Source organism: Mustela putorius, unplaced genomic scaffold (assembly GCF_011764305.1).
Source record: "Mustela putorius furo isolate JIRA1106 unplaced genomic scaffold, ASM1176430v1.1 tig00000145_pilon_pilon_pilon, whole genome shotgun sequence".
Classification (NCBI taxonomy): domain Eukaryota; kingdom Metazoa; phylum Chordata; class Mammalia; order Carnivora; family Mustelidae; genus Mustela; species Mustela putorius.
Window position 1 is genome coordinate 15,384,582 of NW_025421294.1, and position 17,767 is coordinate 15,402,348.

The 17,767-nt window shown below is 39.9% G+C and overlaps 1 protein-coding gene across 4 annotated transcripts in view; it reads left to right on the top strand.

The window, feature by feature from the left end:
• Positions 1-17,767, top strand: part of PPP2R2B (protein phosphatase 2 regulatory subunit Bbeta) — a 448,554-nt gene that overhangs the window by 116,816 nt on the left and 313,971 nt on the right. The window lies entirely within an intron of this gene.

Sequence of the window (17,767 nt, forward strand, 5' to 3'; positions counted from 1 at the left end):
ATATGCCACACACAATGGCATATTTGTAATATGCCACACACAATCACAAACCCTGTTATTAACAGTTCTGCATCCAATTTAGTGATCTGGGAGTTAATGCATGGAACTTAGGAAAAGAAAGTCAAAATGTCTTACTTCTTCAGTATGACAGCAGTGGCACAAATGCTCAAGTGGTCTGAATGCACCCCCAGGTAACAGAAGCATTCTTTTCCGAGGCCCCCAAAGACTTCTGTGAACCATCACCATGACATATATAGAGATATGTCTCATTGATACACTACTTTAAAGAATTACAGTCCTGCTTATCACAGGTCTCATTTTTTCCTCAACTGTATTAAATATGACTATACCAATGAGCTGAAAGGAAAACTAGGTCCCAAGTGTCTTGGCATCTTTTCAGTATCGAAGGTCAACTACATAGCAGTGAGCCAGAATGCGTTGTGAACAGACATATGGCATTTGTTTGGGAGAGGAGAGGGTGGGAGGAGAAGGGTCTTGTTTTCCAGCTGCCTCCTCAAGTCAGTCTGGATTGCTATAAAACCTTCCTGTATTATTTAGGCTCGTAATCATTTTCTTTCTAAGTGGTCTTTTGTAATCTTGAGAAGCAAAAAGACATGATTGCAGGAAACCCATGTCTTCTGACAGTGCTGAGTCTTCGGCAAAGTAAACTTGAGGATCTAATTCTATTAAGAGTGGGTGAACATGCCAGTTCAGGATAGTGTCTAAACACAAGGGCAGAGGAACCAAAGACAAGGCATATTTCCACGGTAAATCTGCAGCTTATGGCGAATGTAGCCCTGGGGCTTAAGTCACTCACATTCTTTTTGGACTAACTGCACTTTAATCAAATTGTACCTGTTTGAATGCTCTGATGGTAGAGAATTCAACTGAGCACAGCCCCTTCTATGTGCATAAAGAGCAGGCGTATGTGCCTAGTGTGTTTTGGAGGGTAACCAAAAGACCAAGGATTAGTCAAGAACTTGGGCGGCTTCGAATGACAGAAACCCAACTCCAACAGGCTTATACTAAAAAAAGGAAAGAGGTTTTTTCGGGAAATTAAGGAGTGGAGGTGGCATCCTGTCTCTAAGGACTCATCATTAAATGTGTCTGTTCATCACTGTGCTCCCTTTTCGCTCTGGTTGTCCCGGTCTGGTGGCCTCATTTTCCCTCCTGCTCACAGCCTTCTCCTACATGGTCAGAACAAGTAGGGCTTAGCTCCAGACATGTATTCCCATGGCTCATAAACTAAGATGAAAAACAAGAGAAAAATACTCCTTTTCAGTGTCCACACATAAATAATATCAGAGAAGTTCTGTGATGGTTGGTTTGGGATTAGGTCCCCATACCTGAGTCAGTTACCCTGACCAGGTAGATGGCGTACTCTCCTTAGCCAGGCCTGGATCTGTTGCCGGAGAGCAAGGCAAGGGCAAGGCCGTGGAATTGGCAGCCCTATTGAGACCATGTATGGGAGGAAGATTAAGTTTCCCTAAAGAAGTCAGGGTGCTGTTATCCAGAAGAAGAAAAAAGTGATGCAAGAAAGACAAACAGTAAATGCCTGCTAGAATATCCAGACATTCCCCAAGTACTGTCCCCCCTCCCTTTGACCTAGGCTTCCATGTCACTTGAAATCCTATGCTTTTAGGTTCCAACTGTCCAATATTAAAGAAAGATAGATTATAGATAACAGAGAGATGACAAGTGGCTCAAAATTGCAAAGCTGACAGACGAAATGACAAATCCAAGTGTATAAGCAAGTAAAAATTGAGTGCAAAATAAAATTTTTATCTTAACTGAGCTTTGAAATGAGGAAGCATTAGATATCCTTGGAAGTGTAAAGGACAGCTTATTTTTTAGAGCAAGCTATAAAGAAATATAAAGCTATATTCAAAATACATCAAAATATACCCAACTCAAGATTGGTGATAAAATATATAAGTAGAATGCGTTCAGTCTACAGTCTTACTTAGTCAAGCAGGAAATGTATGATGGGCCATTCAAAAACAATGTCTCCTGTGAACTCTGAGCAGACCAGTTCACCATAAAGATATAATCAAAGTGGGTTCGAGGCCACCAAAGAAAGCTTCATCTCTCAAGAAATGACTTCATCTATGAAGAATTTTAAAAGAGTTGCCCCAAAAAAAAAAAAAAAAAAAAAAAGTGGATTTGTAGCAGCTATGGTGCTCAGACACAGAGCTGGAGGTTTTCCATTTTAGCCATGCTAAAGATTGAGGTCTAACCTTGACTTCTGATATCACCCTCCCTCCTTGTTGTAAGACCTGGAACTTGCCTTGCCTGAGCTCAAGACCTCATACTTTGCTGAGATTAATATGACATCAGACAGTGGAGTTCCCCAGACTGTTGCACAGTTGTGGTCTGGAGTATTTATTTTCTTATTTTTAGTATCAGCATTTGAGGGAAAACTCCAGGTGGTGAAGTTAAATAACCAATTGGGAATCAAACAGCTTTTTCCATACCTTTTTAAACAGGGCCTCAGTTGGAGCCAACCCAGCCAGGACCATTTAGGAAAGGAAAGATTCAGGAGCTCATTCCACAAAAAATGATGTTTCTAAGTCAGGTTAGTTGGTTTTCCATTATCCACATTCACACTATCTACTGAAAAGTCTATGTCTAAAAAACTATAAAACACACTGAACACTAGGACACAAACCAAGAGTTGCTGGAGGGGACATGGGGGGGCGGGGAATTAGGTAACAGGGTGACTGGCATTAAGGAGGGCCCTTGATGGAATGAGCCCTGGGTGTTATATGCAACCGATGAATCACTAAATCCTAACTTCTGAAAAAAATAATCACTATATGTTAATTAAATTGAATTTAAATAAAAAATTTTTAACAGTCTAAGTCTAACTAATATCTGCTTTTCCAGTTTTTGAAAAATTAAAACACAGGGAAAAGAAAAAGCTAACTAAAATCTCTTCATCCAGACAGCCCCTGTTAAATTTTGTTATATGTAACAAAATTTATTCCTACATAAATACAAGATGTAAATGTATTTTTCTTTCACAGCAATAATTTTGTCTTAAAGCACATTCTTTATTACCAGAGTTGTAAAACTTAATGTAGTATAAAATGTTTTTCCATGTAAATAAATATTTTCCTGTAATTTTAATCTATTGTATAACTCTAACATTATATATGTTTAATTATATATCACATTACATTATACATTATATATTACATTACATAATGTTATACATAACATTATATGTTTATATATATAATGAAGAATTTAGGACAGTCTTTATTTTTTATGACCATATATAATTTTAGGATGTTACCCTTATAAGCCCTTAGGAACTTTTATATTTATTCCCTTGGGTTCAATTCCTAGAGGTACAATTGCTAAGTATTTCCGGAGTCCTTAGGGTTTGGGTGGTGAGACAAATTGGCATCCAAAATGGGGTAAGAGTGTTTGTCTTCTCTTACACTCTATCAGAGTGCCATTAATTTTTAGAATTTCTGACTATTGAGGGGGTGGGTAGCATCATCACCATATATCGTCTGTTTAAAGACATGCAGCTTTTTGTATTTGAACATATCTGAAAACAGATTGCATTTTGCCATAGGTAGTGACTCAACACTGTTTCGGTGTAATTGGCAGTGGTTTTTTTCCTCTCTTAGAAGCACGTGAAAGAGCAGCCTGCCCTCTGATCACAGGCATCTTAGATCCAATGAAATACGGTATTCAGTCTAAGCAATTTTAAGTGTTGGCCCAGCTTCCCTTGCCACCCACCAAGCTTCTGGGACCAGTTGCCCTTGCTAACTACTTAGAGCGTGCTCCAAATATGTAAATTCAATTCAACTTTTATTCACGTTCCTGGGCATATGGCTTGGGGAATACAGAGACGAACATGACAGTGCTGAGAAAAACTTAATTAAGAAGGTCACTGCAGAAAAACCGTGTAATGAATTTTACCTCGAAACCTTTGTGGAGCAAGGCGGGATATAAATAAATAAAAACATTATACAGAAGCCACATAGACATCCATCTTGGATCATCTGTCACACCCGTTGCCTGTGTTGACACAGATAATCGAGTGCTTGGAACTACCTGCCTTTTCTTGAGGTCATTCTCTTCTGGCAAGAACAAGTGCTGCTCATTTCACTCAAGGGGTGTCTCTTTGCAGCCGGCTTTTCACCTGGCCACCTCCTGTCCAGCCCTCACATCTCCGCACAGAGGCTACCTCCTCTGGGAAGTGGCTTGGGCTCTATCTCTCCTTTCCTCTGTCCCTGTCTTCTGTCTGTGTTGTTTCCACAGTACCTAGTCTGCTTGAGCCACACATCGTGGTCACCTCTTCCCTTGCCATAAGGAACACGGGGCATTCTTAGTATTCAAGAGCGGGACTCTGGGAAGACCGCCCCCAGCTCAGCCCGGCTCTGCCCCTTGTTACTGATCTACCCTTGAGCAAGTTACTTGTAATCACTCTTGGATCTCCACTTTCTTATCTACACATCAAAGTTCATATTGCCTTGTTCAGAAGGTTGTTTTGGAGAATCAACTCTAATAAAACATATGAAGCACTTAGCACAGGGGCTGGCCTTGGGAAAACATTGAGGGGAAGGAAATACTAACTTACTGGCTCTCTGTCTCCCCCAGCTGAGTAATGCTCTTCTGGAATACAGAGGGTGTCCTTCATCTCTGATCCCAGTTGTATGGGATGAACCAAATTCTCAGCACAGCTGTGTTAAAATGCTTATACAGAAAAACTAAGTCCACAGCCTTAGGAGCAAAAAGAAATTAGGAGCAAACAGACTTCTCTATTTGGCTCAGGAGAGCTTTTCTGCTTTGTGAATGGTCTTCAACAATCTCCCTGTCTAGAGAGATGGTTTTGTTAGTTTGAGCCCAGTGATGTGAAAAGCAATCAAAAAGACTATAAGACCTCAATAGACCAGTCTTGTGGAAAAAAAAAAAGAAAGAAAGAAAGAAAGAAAGAAAGAAAGAAAGAAAGAAAGAAAATTCATAATAATTGTCTAGGGCTGAGTTGGAGTATGTTTTCCCTTGTTTACTGGGATTCTTAAAACTGCTAGCAAAAACGTGGTATCTCATGTATTAGTAACCCTGCATATGGCTATTAGTTTCTTTCATTTACTTCCTGTATCCTTTCAGAGGAAGATGTCATAGTAATTTAAGATCTTATTAAGCAGTGTGAGTATGAATGATCATGACAGTATACAAGCAGATGAAAAGAATGACTAAAATGATATTTTACCAATGATATTGCTTTGATTGGGGAATCTTTGTTCTCTTGACACTAGAGATAGGACTGGCCCCTTATGCGGAATGTGTAAGTGAGACACATCAGGAAGTGACTCCACCCCAAAACGTCAACACATCTAGCCTGGCTGATGCTGAAAATCATGGCAGTAGAGCTCACTTTCTCTGAGATCTCGTTCCATGTGGAAATGCCATTGTATTTGACCATTGCAGAATGAACCACCATAGCTCCCGTTAATTGAATGGTTTGATCTGACACCTGGATACATGTTCAGTTATCTAATTTTCCAAGCAATCCTAGGAAGCAGGTAGATTTCCGTTCTATGGACATGGAAAGGGGAGGCTACCAAGTAAAGTAACTTGCCCAGGTAGCCGGGGAAGATCAGAACTGCAGATCAAATTCAGCAGCATCTGATTCTAAGCCTGTGCAGACTTCACTAGTCCGGTCTCCCATCAGCATGGCTCTATGATCTGCTCACTCCTCCAGCCATGTTTTCTACCAAACTTCACACCTAAGACACACCAAACTTCTTGTAGTTCTTCCAGCATACCACAATGACAACTTTTCTCTTTCCCCCATTGCTCTCTGGCTTAGGCTTTTGGGCCTCTGCTGAAAGGTCACTTCCCCAGAAAACTTATTTCCTGAAAGCACAACACCATCCCCGGATATTACTGGATGGTGCCACCAAGTGCTCTCAGAGCTACTTGGCCATCGCCCATGTTAGCGTGGCTCATGCAGCATAGCTGTTTCTTGTGTAATTCCGTCCTTTGTGGGACTGTGAGTAGCACGAGGACGGGCTGCACGTTGCTGTGGTTTCTGTTGTGTCTTCAGTGTCTGCGAGCTGGTAGAAGTTTAGTACAGAATAATGGAATGAATGATTAAGTGCACTGGTGTATCAACAGTAATCGGTAGAGTAGGAATGCATTGCAATAGGAGAGTGCCGATGTCCCATCTACTTTTCCACACCAAAGGTAAGTCCCACCTTCCTCACAATTCTGTATCCAGGCTAGCCCTGCCAATTACCGGTCTGGTTCCCATAAACTATACCTTTCACTCAATCTGAGGGGATTGAAGGGGCGGGGGGGTGGGAGGTGGGGGTACCAGGTGGTGGGAATTATAGAGGGCACGGATTGCATGGAGCACTGGGTGTGGTGAAAAAATAATGAATACTGTTTTTCTGAAAATAAATAAATTGAAAAAATTTTTAAAGAAAGAGAGAAAACAAAACAAAACAACAACAACAAAAAAGTTTGTTCTTTTCTCTAATTTCTGATTCAACTTTGAAGAAATAGATCTAAGCTTCAAATATTTGGTTTTAAAATGTGAGCTACAGCTAAACCTAGGAAATTTGTACATACATTTTTTGAGACCGGAGTCTCTGTCAGTCACCCCCCTAAACACACACACACACACACACACACACACACACACACACACTTTTTATTTTCCCCTCACTTGTGAAAGATTACCTTCTCTGAGTCCCTGACATTCTGTTTGTCACAATAAGCCACATGCTCATAGTGTACGTGTTTCATTTTGCTTCTACCTGGATGTCTGGAAATCTGCCTGAAGGAGAAATTTCAGAACAAAGCAAAATCGTAATTAATAGCCTCACAAGTATGGTTGATAGTAGGGTTTTTTTCTTTTATTTTTCCTCAAAAATTAGGTGCCATAACCAAAATGGTAATCATACAGAGAATGAAAAACAACAAGAGCAACCCTCTCAAATAATCATAAAAAGCCTTTTGATTTTTAAAAGAAATAATTAAGGTGAGGTTTGACCTGCTCAGTAATCTGAGGGCTGGGTTCCCAGAACACAAGACTTTGTGCTATTCCACTTAACCAAAGAGCAACTTGGGCATTTATCCAAAGTACTCCTCAAGGATCTATCTAATATGTTAATTGAAAAAAAGAAATCTTAGGAAATAACTTTACAAGCAAACAATTCATCCAATTAGAAACACATGGGATTATTATCCAATCCCTTTTGCTTGACATCTCAGCTGCTGAAACAAAGGATTTTTTTTTAAACCAGAATTTTTCAAAGTTCAAACAGAATTAGTTACAATTCCAAGGTAGAATAGAATTTGCCTTAATTAAAACAGCATACAATATAATTCCCACGTGGACATTTCAGCATGCTTAATGCTGTTACAGGTAAAGAAACACTGTTTTCTGGGCTCTTCTTCCAATTCTCAAGGCCTCACTCAGACCTCCAAAGCTATAATCTCTCTGATGGATGTAGCTTTCTCTACCTACCCTCTTCCTCAAGGTTCTCTTGAGATGCTTCCGTATGCAGTATCTCTTAACAAGCACTAGGTGGTTAGTTATATTTTCTCATTGCTCTGCAAACGTGCTTGTCACAGTTCACAACTGTGATGGGCACCAAGACACTCTCAGCAGCAGGGAAAGGACTTAGCCACCTAGACCCACTACCCACTTCAGGTTCTTCATGGTATCTGTTGTCCCAAGATTTGATATCTTAGGTAATTTGCTTGATCCCTTAAAACCAAGACAGAAAACTCGAGAGGTGGGCTGATAACTTGATAAGCTCTAGAACATGAGAGTCTTTGAATTCAAGAATTCTGGTTCCCTGGAGTGGAAACAAATGAGTACAAACTGAGTACACACTAAGGAAGTTCCAAAGACTTTGGAATTATGAGATTTCTTGGAATTCTGAATTTCCTTTGTATTTATACTGGTTTAGTGTATTAACTTTCTTGGATCTATGGATTTCATTTCCATAAAATTTGGAAAAAATGTTCAGCCATTATAATTTTGAATTGTTTTTCTGCTTTCTCCCTTTCTGATACTCCAGTTACAATGATATTAAACGCTTTGAGTTTATCCTGTAAACTCAGGATAGGTTGTGTGTATTCGTTTAGTTTTTAATCTCTCTGTGCTTTATTTTTTATAATTTTTATTGCAGTGTCATAATGCTCACTGATCTTTTTTCATCTGCACTGTATAACCTGCTGTTAATCCCATCCAGTGAACTTAAAAATACAGATATGTGCTTTTCATCTCTAGAAAATTATGTCTTCCATTTCTTCTCTCATTATTTTCAGGTTTTTGTTACACCCTTGACCATAGTTAGAATCAGTGTGTTGAAGTCCTTCTATTTACTTCCTTATCTGTTATTTCTGTATCTGTTTCTGTGGAATGATTTCTCCCCTGGAAAATGCATCAGTTTTTCTACTTTTTATCTACCATTCTCAGACTTTGGAATCCTTATGCCTAGGCATGAGTATTGGGAAATAAACCACATTCTTGTTAATGACCAGAACTGGATCCATTGCTGTAGGTTGGGGAAAAGAATTCAGACGAATCCATTCACACCTGCACTAAAGACAGCCGAAATTCCCACGGGTATGTGCACACTCATGCACAAGCACATGCACAGATGTGCGCCCACTGTGCCTTCACACAGCCCTCTTCTAGTCTCCATTGAAGATTTGAGGAAGTAAGATAATTGAGATGGGTTTCTCATTTAGAGTCAATTCTCGATTATCCATGAAAGAACAAGCTAAGGTGGGATTAATGAAAACCTATTATAGAGAATTCTTGAACCTCACAATTTCAGTCCTTTCTACCACCTACCTACACTTGCTTTTCCCATACCTGCTAATGAGGAGTTAACGGCAGTCTGAATGTTCTTCCAACACCTCTTGCTTACCCTCTGCCAGAGTTACTAAAAATAATGAAATGCCTCAAAAGCCAAGAAATTGAGAAAAAAGGAAGATAGTATCTGAATAAATCCCTGTAGGCAAACAATCACTAAATGTTTGGATTGACGCCATAGGGTACCCTCGACTGGGCTTAGATTAGTCAAGGAAATGCTTTCCATTTAGGAAATAGAGATGGTTGAGAGTGGATACTATTTCTAGACATTTCCAGAGATGCTGTTAGGAGCAAGCATTCTTGTTAAGAAACTTTCTTGAAGCTACAGAGAGGTCAGCAATCCTCTTACCTACCTTTTCCATTGTGTAGCAGAAGAATAATAAACAGGTTGGTTCTGCATTCAGAAACATTAAGATAGGGAACAAAAACATGCACGCTTAAAACAGTTTCATCACATTGTCACTTGCCAACATGTTATTGCAAAGGATCTGGTTTGAGTTACAGAGATATCACTCTCTCCTTTCAACTACAGTTATTGAGAAGAGAACTAAAAAAATTATTCTTGGCAAAAGGGGACACAATTTTCAGGCTAGTTTGGCAAGGTCAAATGAACACCAATGAAAATTTATATTCACTCAGCATGTGGGGAGAGTTTTGCGTCCGGAAAAGGACTTAATTATGGTAGGGTAAATAATTGAGTTTTTACAAGTTAAAGTAATAGCATGCAGTGTTTGCTGAGCATTTTTCTAGACATTTAGTCATACCCAAGGGATTTGTCTCTGCCCTCCAAAGACAGGGAGGTGGAGAAAGAATATACAAAAGAAAGTTTTTAGACTAGCATGTCAACTGAGAGAAATGAGTGTAGGCTTCAGCAAGAATGAGAACATTTGGGAGCAGGGAACCACAGTATTAGTAAAATTCAAGTATGAACCTTTTCTTCTGAGTTTTTAATTCATATCTCTTTGTCCTCTGAGTTGTTCATTCATGTCTACCTTAACCCCACTGCCCTTTGTTTGTGGTGTGTGTGGAAGGAGAGAAGTGGGAGAGCAGCAATTACCACCCCGGCCTGGAAAACCCATTCAAGATGGGCTGGTCACTTCCCCCAGAATCCCAGGACTCTGATAATTGCATCTCCCTTCTTCTCCACACCAGTGGATCATTGCTAGAATCCTTCTAAAACCATTTTCCTCTTGCCCTCCAAATAATAATAATAATAATAATAATAATAAAGGTCCAGAGTTCTTGGTATCATTTAAAGCAATACAGATGCTATTTTTCTCCCATATTCTCCATGACCAGCCACATCAACTTCTCTTCCAATCATGATCAAGTCAGACCTGCTTCTGTCTTTACACCTGTGCTCTTGATGTACCCCTGTTGTTTTTCTAGAAAGATTTTTGCTTGGCTGGCTCCCAACAGGTCAGCTCTCAGTACAAGTGCCCCTTCCTCTGAAAAGTCTTTTTGGACTACCCAATCTAAAACCCTCCTCCATTCCTGTCTATCACATAACTGATTTGCTTCCTTCATACCACTGTTACTATCAGAAAATGTTCACTGGTTTACATGTTTCTAGTTTCTCTCCTGCCTGTAGAACATTAGCTCTATGAGGCCAGAGTCCAATTTCTACTTCTGCATCTCTGACATCCAAGATAAAACCTGAAAGATTATAAAACATTCAAATAATTTTTTCATAAAAAAGTGCATGTTCTTATTATGTACTAGACACTCTTTACATATGTTATCTTACTTAATCCTTACCCTGAACTATGATAGAGCTACCATCCCTATTTTACAGATAAAAAAGAGCTTAGGCTTAGAGACATGAAATAACTCTTATAAATGGCAGAGCCAAAATATAAGCGCAGGTAGTCTGTCTCCAGAGCCCAAGCTTACAGCTGCTACTCATTTTACTTATACATTTGTATATAAACCTTTTTTGAAGTTTCAGATTGTGCAAAAAAAAAAAAAAAAAAAAAGATTCTGGTTTCCAGTTCCGAATATAAGAAGCTTGGCAGTTGGCATTCCATCTTAACAATATATGAAAAGCTGAACGGACTGAAAAGTCAACAATTCTTCTTGGATCTGTAAAAGAGGGGAGGATACAGGATAAACTGCTGCCCCCAGGATTGGAGAGACAGGTGACTATAGGGAGTATTGGCTTACTGGGATAGAGACTCATGAGTGGAAGTAATTTGGGGAACCAGTGTCAGGGTAGGAGAACCTGAACTATAATCGATGAATTGCTGGAGGCTCAGTGTGGATAGCTCTGAGAGTTAAAATGTCCAAGGGGACCCAGTCATGGAGGGGACAAGTTACAATTTATGAAATTTACCTCCAAGAGGTCAACTAGATTCTCATAGTAAATATCAGAGAAAAATCCCCTTGTTCTTCCAGCAAGGGAGGGGGAAAGGACCCATTTTGAAATATGCCAGAGCACTCAGTTCTCAGCAAGATCTGCCTAATTAGTTAACCAGAGCCCAATCTACTGGGGTTTTATCAGAGCCTAATGATCTGGGGAAAAGGAAATACCCAGTTCCAGTCGTCTTTAGCCTTCCACATGGATGGGGGGAAATATTCAACTCCAGCCCACTCTAGCTATCCTGTTCCACAGAGGAGGCAAGAAGCAACTTGAGAAACAATTGTGAAGTTCATAGGCCAGAGGCATAGGCTTACTAAAATATGAAGACCTAATCATAGGACTGCAGAACACTTCCCGTCCCCTCAAATCTTTCCATAATATTGCTAAAGGTTTATTTTTCATAGTTCCTTTTATGTAGATGCCCAGCTATCAAGAAAAAGTTATAAGGCATACTAAAAGGTCAAAACAAAACAAAACAAAAAACCCCACACAATTTAGAGACAGAGGACGATATGGCAAGACTTGGAATTATCAGACTGGGAATTTAAAACAGTGATCATTAATATACTCAGGGCTCTGATGGATAAAGTAGACAACATTCACAAACAGATGGGCAGTGTAAGCAGAGGTGGAAATCCTAAGAGAGAACCAAAAAGAAATGCTAGAAAGAAAAAACACCATAACGTAAATGAAGAATGCCTTTGTTGGGTTTATTAGTAGACTGGACACAGCTGAGGAAAGATCTCTGAGCTAATGAATGGATCAGTAGAACCCTTGGAAACTGAAAAGCAAAGAAAACAAGACTGAAAAGAAAAACAAAACAAAACAAAACAAAACAGAAACAAATACCCCAGACAACTACAAAAGATGTAACATATGCATAATGGGAATACTAGAAAAAGAATGGAGCAGAAGGAATATTTGGGGGAAAAAATATCTTCACCTAAGCATATAATTTTCAATCTATAGAAAATCAAAAATTTTAAAAATGATTCTGAAAAAAGCTGGAGATAAATAAAGTTTTCAATTTCTTGCCTTAAGGACTTTTCAGAACCTTTAATATGCTAATGTACCCCAGGACTTGTCAAGATAAGGATATAATATCCCATTGAATTTCTTTTAACCACCTACTCCTCTTTTTCATGAAGATTTTCTTGACATTTCTTTAAACTGTACCCCTGAAGTTTCTTTGGAAATTGTTCTCACATGTAATCTCTGTCTTCAAAAACACCTACTTCTATCAGAACCATAGATCCGCCACTGATTCATTCATTCGACTAATGTTTTTCGAATGCCTGTTATGCACCACGCGCTTCTCTAGAAACTATGAGGTGTCAGTGAAAAAACAAAAATCTCTGCCCGCTTTGAGTTATAACATTCCAGAGACGGGGAGAGATAGATAATAAACCAAAGGTAAGTAAATTCTGTCATACTGCAGACGGTGATATTCTCTGGGGGAAAAGGTCAATATGGAAAAGAGAGCATGAGAGCGAAAGAAGAGCCAGGAGGATAGCAGTTGAGGGAGAGGCAGATGGAAAGGACGGATGTGCAACTTGAAACAGGGTGCTCAAGGCGGGGCTTTATTGAAAAGGTAGTGTTTGAGCCAAACCTTGAAGGGGGTGAGAGAATTAGCCACATGATATCTGAGGTAAGAGTATTTCAGGAAGAGGAACCTGCAAAGGCAAAGTATGTAGAAACCTGGATTAGCATTTTCAAGAAGCATCAAGAGAACAGCATGCCTGGAAAGGAGTAGGAGGCAGTATAAGTGAAAGATGAGATCAGTAACTTAAGGGGATGGCAGGACATACTGTGTAATGTAAGTCATTGAAAAGCCTTTGGCTTTTCTCCTGAGTGAGATGGGAAGCCGTTGCAATGTTTTGAGCAGGGGAGTGACACAATGAGCCTTACTTTTGAAGAGGAACCTTCTCGTCACTATGTTGAGCATAGAATATCAGGGATCAAGGAACACTCTGGATACTATGTTGAATATAGAATAGAAAGAAACAAAGAAGTAATGAAATCAGGTATAATAATACCTGAGATGTTGTGAGAGATGTTGGGGCTTAGACCAGAATGGTAGCAGTGACAGTGTAAGAAGGCATAGGGGTCCTAATTTATTTTGAAGGTACAGCCAACAGGATTTCCACATAGTATGAGAATGAGAAGAGTGAGGATGACTTTAATTTTTTGGTCGGAGCATCTGAGAGAATGAATTTAACACCCATCAAGATGGTGAAACAAACAAGAAAGTGGAAGAGACTCCAGGTGGGAAATCAGGGGTTCATTTTTGGGCATGGTCCCTTGGGATGCCTTTCAAACTTCCAAGAAGATACACAGGGAGTTGGAGTCCAAGTAAGAGATTGAGTCTAAAAATATAGATTTGAGAGAGGCCAATAAGTGAATGGAGTTTAGAATCATGAAGATGGAGGAAATCACCAAAGGAATGAGTATGGAGATCAGAAGAAAAAAAATGAACCAGAGATATGCCTGAGGCCCAAAAAGGATATTCTCAGGAAACTAAACCCAAAATCCTTGACTGGAGGGTAGAAGCAGAGCAGGCAGTAGGAAGAACTTTTACAAGCTTCAGTTTCGGGGACTTGAAGAAGGTATGTCTAAGAGGTCTCATCTCCTGAACTTCATAATGGCTGCCTGGAGTTCTGTCTGAGGAAGGTTCTGGAACCATGTCTGGGTGGGAAAGAAATTAATGATTCGTGTTATCTGCTATAGTTGTGTAGTGCCGAGTGAGCCAGGAGGGCAGGATCACATTTTTACCATTCTTTGCTGAGAGGAAGGGCCAAGTGACTAGGGACAGGCAGCAACTGGTGTTTGGAGAGTTCACTGAAATGCTTTCAACTTATCAAGTCAGTTTACATGGTTTGTAGCAGTATCAGTATACAACTTGTTGCTGAAATGATTTGGGGTGTAAGAATAATTTCATTTCTCTTGAGCCATTAGCGTATGTTGGGCTTACATATATAAGATGTGCTCCATGAAAGGAGAATAAAGAAAAAGAAGATCTGTAATATGGAGGATGAGCTACATAATTTGTGGACTCAAGGCACAAACAGAAAAAGTCAAAACCCAAGAGAGAGGGCAACTTTTAGCTGTGGCTCTGGGAAAGGATTGGGCAAATTCTCTCCCCCAGATGTGACCATACTGCTGGAAGACCTGACAAACACAACCTTTGGAAATCAACCAAAGACACAAAATGATCTGAGAAGTGTTTATGCTTTAAAAACCACTGAGCTTCATGGAGCAAGAGTGGGAATCTGCAAAGTTCTAGCCTGGGGCTTCTCCATCCACCTCCCCACAGCTTATAGGTTCTGCCAAGCAAGGTAGGGACAGCCGTGAGGATCAGCAGCCTCGCTGCCAGTGTTGAAGAGACTCGCCCACTTTGGACAGGTGGGCAATGCAAACACTTAACAAAGCTGTCAGTAGAAATGAGCATCTTGGAGGTCAATGGAGAAAGAGAATCATGGGCTCCCCAGACACAGGTCACGTTCGCGGTCAAAGACAGCATATTCCTGGCTCAGGTTATTTATGTATCCGGTGGGGAGTGAGAAGGGCACAAGCATTTCACATACTTCTGGCTAATCCTGGGTCTGAGTGCATGAGCATCCGACACTCAAAAGGGGAAGGAATTAAAACCTAGGAGGTTAAAAAACAGCATGAATTTGAAATGTGCTCCCTTACCCACAAACATATCCAATAGCAACGGATAGAAGCCTTATTGGTTCGAGGTGTTAGAGCACAGTCGATGTGCAATCATTAGTTGACCACTTAGCTGAACAGACATAGGAATGACCTCTAGCAATCCAGGTTTAAAAATGAAGGATATATATTTAAAACAACAATTTGGCAGAGGAATTAGTGACTGCCAGGACACAGATTTCATAGATTGCAACCCAGGCAAGTTATTAAACAAACAAAATGCGAGCGACAATAACCTCTGAGAGAAAAAATACCAGAATGAGAGTAGCTGCAGTGTATTAACTAGAGTGTTCCATTTTTAAGAAACAATTAACAGACATGCCAAGAAACAGGAAAGTGTGGCCCATACTCGGGTTAAAAAAAAAAAAAGCGAATAAAAACCATTACTGTGTTACCAGCTATTTAGCAGACAAAGGAAGGCTTCAAAGCAACTATTACAAATAGGTTCAAAGTGCTAACGGAAACTGCATTCAAAGAATTAAAGGAAAGTGTGACAATAGACCAACACATAAAGATTCTTAATAAGGACATAAAATTATTAAAAGTACCAAGTGGAAATTCTATAGTTGAAAAGTACAATAGCAGTTTAAAAAAAAAAATCAGTAAAGGAGTTCATCAGCAGGTTTGAGAGTGCAGAAGAAAGAAGCAGTGAACTAGAAATTGGTAGAAATTATCCAAAATGAAGAAAACAGACAAAAATGAACAGAGCCTCTGAAACCTGTGGGATAAGATTAAACATAACAACCTCCATGTCATGGGAGTCTCACTTGGACAGAGTAGAAAGGGATAGAAAAATTATTCAAAAAACTAAGATCCCCAAGCTTCACAAACTTGATTTTTTAAAAGCATTAATCTACACATCCAAGAAGTTCATAGAAACCAAAGTATGATAAATAAAAATAGATCCACACCTTGACTCATCATAGTCAAATTGTTGAAAGCCGGAGCCGAAGAGAAAATCTTGAAAGCAGCAAGAAGAAAACAGCTCCTCCTATACAGGCAAACATCGATACAATGAACAGCTGGCTTCTCATCTAAAACCGTGGAGGCCAGCAGGCAGTAGAATGACATATTCAGAATGCAGAAAGAAAAATATCTGATAAATGAGAATTCTGTATCTAACAAAACTGTTCTTCAAAAATGGAGGCAAAATAAAGGCATTCTCAGATAAACAAAGGCTGAGTAAATTTGTCACTAGCAGATCTGTCTTTTAAGATATACTGAAGGAAGGAAGTCCCTCAAGGAAAAGACAATCAGAAAGCAACACAAATCCACAGGAAGAAATGCAGAGCAGTGCAAATAATAAATACGTAGGTCAGTATAAAAGACTCAATTAATACATCTTTTTCTAATCTTTCCCCAACTTCTTTAAAAGACATAAGATTTGGGGTGCCTGGGTGGCTCAGTGGGTTAAGCCTCTGCCTTTGGCTCAGGTCTTGATCTCAGGGTCCTGGGATAGAGCCCTGCATTGGGCTCTCTGCTCACCATGGAGACTGCTTTCCCCTCTCACTCTGCCTGCCTCTCTGCCTGCTTGTGATCTCTCTCTCTCTCTCTCTCTGTCAAATAAATAAATAAATAAATAATAAAAGACATAGGACTTTATGAAATAATAATGTTAATACCCTAGTTACATTTATAGCATGTAGTTTCAATATATGTGACGATAATAGCACAAAGGGAAGAAAAATGGCTTTATATTAGAGCAAAGTTTCTAAATTTTCAAATTACTATTAATCTGAGAAGGGTTCTCATAGATTAAAATGCATATTGCAGGGCGCCTGGGTGGCTCAGTGGGTTAAGCCGCTGCCTTTGGCTCAGGTCATGATCTCAGGGTCCTGGGATCAAGTCCCACATCAGACTCTCTGCTCAGCAGGGGGCCTGCTTCCCTTCCCTGCCTCTCTGCCTACTTGTGATCTCTCTCTGTCAAATAAATAAATAAAATCTTTTAAAAAAATAAATAAATAAAATAAAATGCATATTGCAATCCCTAGAGTAGCCACTAAGAAAATAACACAAAATAAATATAATAAGTCTACAGAATCATGGAAATATAGTCAATCCACTAAAATATTTATTCAACACTAAGGCGGCAGCCAAGGAGGAGCAGATAGCCAAAAAGGACAGGAGATGCATTGGAAATCTAAGGCAGGTCTTTGGTTAAATTTCCCCTCGTTTTGCTCTTGTGTGATTTTAGTAAAGAGGGAACTGAAGATCTCTAGTAAGCAGGATGATCTACATAAGTTGTGGACCGAAGTCAAGATGAAATGCAGAGTCCCTGTTTGAAAAGTATTAGGAATTTCAAGATGGTGGCAGCAGATTGTAAAGAAGAACAAGGGGTTCTTCTGAGCGTAGCGCTCTGTGACTGCGCGAGTTCCTTGTCTATGAAGCTGACCTATGACAAGAGGTTGCCGTATCCCATTTTCCTACCCATTTCATAAGCTTCCTTTGGGGACACAGTACCTTCAGTTCTAGTCCTTCCCTGTTGTCTTTTCCTTTCCCATCCTTGAATCCCAAATCTCTAGCATTTGGGAGAGGCTCATCCTTCACAATTCAAAATCCAAGAGACGGGATCCAATCCCTCACATCCATGTGAGGCAGCTGTGACTACACATTGCCACACCTTATTTTGGATTAAAACTTGTGGTTCCCTTACCTGTGCTGACCCTGTGGTTTCCAAGGGCAGTTGTCATGGTCGGCAAAGGCAGTCTCTGAAAAGAACATCCTTCCAAGGAGCTGATATTCCTGAATTTACCTGACAATCTGTACTGTACAGGGAACCCAGGAAGGGGGCATGGGGCACCATGCTGGGGCAAGCTGATGGGCCTATTAGGGTGGCCGTT